Below are 2,369 nucleotides of genomic sequence, written 5' to 3' on the forward strand. Positions count from 1 at the left end.
GTGGTTTGGTGGTGTGGGGACGGGCGGGGTCGGGTATATGACGCCGGCTCAACAACAGCAATAGCAACATCAACAACAACAGCTACAACAAACTTGACAGCAACACCACACTACTACTACTACTACTACTACTACTACTACTACTACTACTACTACTACTACTACTACTGCTTTTGACGCTACTATTCCTACCATCACCACCATCACCATTACAACAACTAGCACCAATGCCACCGATACCAGCACCGCTACACTATCACTGCCACCAGCACTACGACCGCCACTACAATCACCACCACAGCAACGACCATCACCATTAATAACAACAATGTAAACAAGAACAAAAAGGAAAATACTACAGTAAGAACAAGAAGAAGAACAATGATAATCACGAATAACACTAATATTTGATCATCGTCGACAACGACGGACGAGCATTATTACAATATTAGCAACATATACAACAGCAACAAGAGAAATGCTGACATTACATATGTAGTTGTAGACAAGCGAAGCCTCTGAAGACGAGCAACGCCAGCAGAAGTAGGAATCGCAACAGTATTAGCAACAGCTATCAATAATAAATATGGGTTTGGCAATTGCACTTGCGTTAGCAACAGTATTGATAACACGCTTCGGTAATAACAACGTTAGCATTATTAGCACCAATATATTGAGCGGTGGTAATATTAGGAAGAACAACAGCAGTAGCAACGTTCGGAGGCATAGAAACAGCAGCGACAACGACGTTAGCAACATTGGCGTCTGCATTAAATGCAGCAGACACTGCAGCAACAGCAGTAGCGACACCAAAAATAGGAACAAGAGCATTAGCAAAATCAGCAACAACAACAACAACGTTAGCAATAACAACAACAACAGCAGTAACAAAAATATTAGCAACACTAACAACACTAAGAACAACGACTACAGCAGCACCACCAGTAACAGCCGTAACTCTCGTGTTTAGCCTCCTGTGGGCAATAAAGAAATAAATATATAGCGATTTAGGTATTTAGCCGAGGAATTGTGGTGCATCTGCTCTGAGGAGGGGACAATAATCTCTGAAATAAATCTCTACGAAACTTTTCTGCTTAGTTAAGAAAACACAGAAGAATACTTACACATTTTGCTGTGCCACACCTCACAGACTTTAACTTGAGCTGTTTCACACCGTAGATCTTAAACAAAGGAATAAGATGAATTAGATTAGACATTCAATAGTCGTATATTCAATTCCCTATAAAGACACGGCCTTTTATTGTAATTATGGGTGGGAAGTACATGTAATTCTTTATTGCTTTATGATAACAATATGTCAGCAGAAGGTTGGAAGACGTTGTTAGAATTTCTCTACGAAAGACTGTCGTCTTATCCAGGAATAATATTTCTGTGTATCTCATCAAATTAACATTACAAAACTGTCGCTAAGCCGGGTCTTAACTAAATCTGTCTGTGACTGAAGTTATATGTGTATGTCATCATCATCATCATCATCATCATCATCATCATCATCGTCGTCGTCGTCGTCGTGGCCGTCGTCGTCATCATCATCATCATCATCATCGTCGTCGTCGTCGTCATCATCATCATCATCATCATCTTCATCGTCGTTGTCGTTGTCGTTGTTGTTGTAGTCGTCGTCGTCGTTCTTCTTCTTCTTCTTCTTCTTCTTCTTCTTCTTCTTCTTCTTCTCCTCCTCCTTCTTCTTCTTCTTCTTCTTCTTTTTCTTCTTCTTCTTCTTCTTCTGTTTGCTTGTTCAAAGGCCTTCTCTGATCCCGTACACCTACTAATAACTGCCTTCCACCCAATGACCATTCCATCGATTGCAGACGTTTTTGAGAGGACGACACTCTTCAAGTTGTCCTTCCTCTATTTAAGAGATCAACCACACATAGAACACCACATATTTGGCTCAAGGCCAACGAGAAACATTAGCTTTATCACGTCAAAACACATGGGACACTCATGAGCGACTCCTGCTTATGTTTCAGACATGTAAAGCTAGTCACCGTGCCCACGTTAAAAAGGACATAATTGCTCTCCTTCAGATCCTGTTTCTTTTTCATCTGTTTCTGAATTAAGTCAAGATGGCGACAGAATATCGGCTGTTGTTAGTTTAGATATAGTTTCGGAAAAGATCAATTCAGCTATGAATTTACCCTAAAATGTGAAAGTTAATTGGTCGAACAGTATTATAAATGAACCGTTCATTAATTAGGGCAAGATCTTGTTGATTGGTGACGATAATTACAACTGTTTGTAAATAGGGGGGGGGATTGGAATTCAGGCTGGTCAAATATGGCGTGATATCAATGGAAAGTAAAATGGCGGAGAGAGAGAGAGAGAGAGAGAGAGAGAGAGAGAGA

General features: G+C 40.4%; 1 long non-coding RNA gene across 1 annotated transcript in view; it reads right to left on the reverse strand.

Annotated features, from left to right (window-relative positions):
- LOC128249719 (uncharacterized) overlaps positions 1 to 2,369 on the reverse strand; it is a 67,610-nt gene that overhangs the window by 2,095 nt on the left and 63,146 nt on the right. Inside the window, exon 2 of the long non-coding RNA XR_008265829.1 lies at positions 1,125 to 1,181. This is a non-coding gene — a long non-coding RNA (uncharacterized LOC128249719). The remainder of the gene's footprint in view (positions 1 to 1,124; positions 1,182 to 2,369) is intronic.

The sequence above is a fragment of the Octopus bimaculoides genome, chromosome 17 (genome assembly GCF_001194135.2).
Source record: "Octopus bimaculoides isolate UCB-OBI-ISO-001 chromosome 17, ASM119413v2, whole genome shotgun sequence".
Taxonomy (NCBI): domain Eukaryota; kingdom Metazoa; phylum Mollusca; class Cephalopoda; order Octopoda; family Octopodidae; genus Octopus; species Octopus bimaculoides.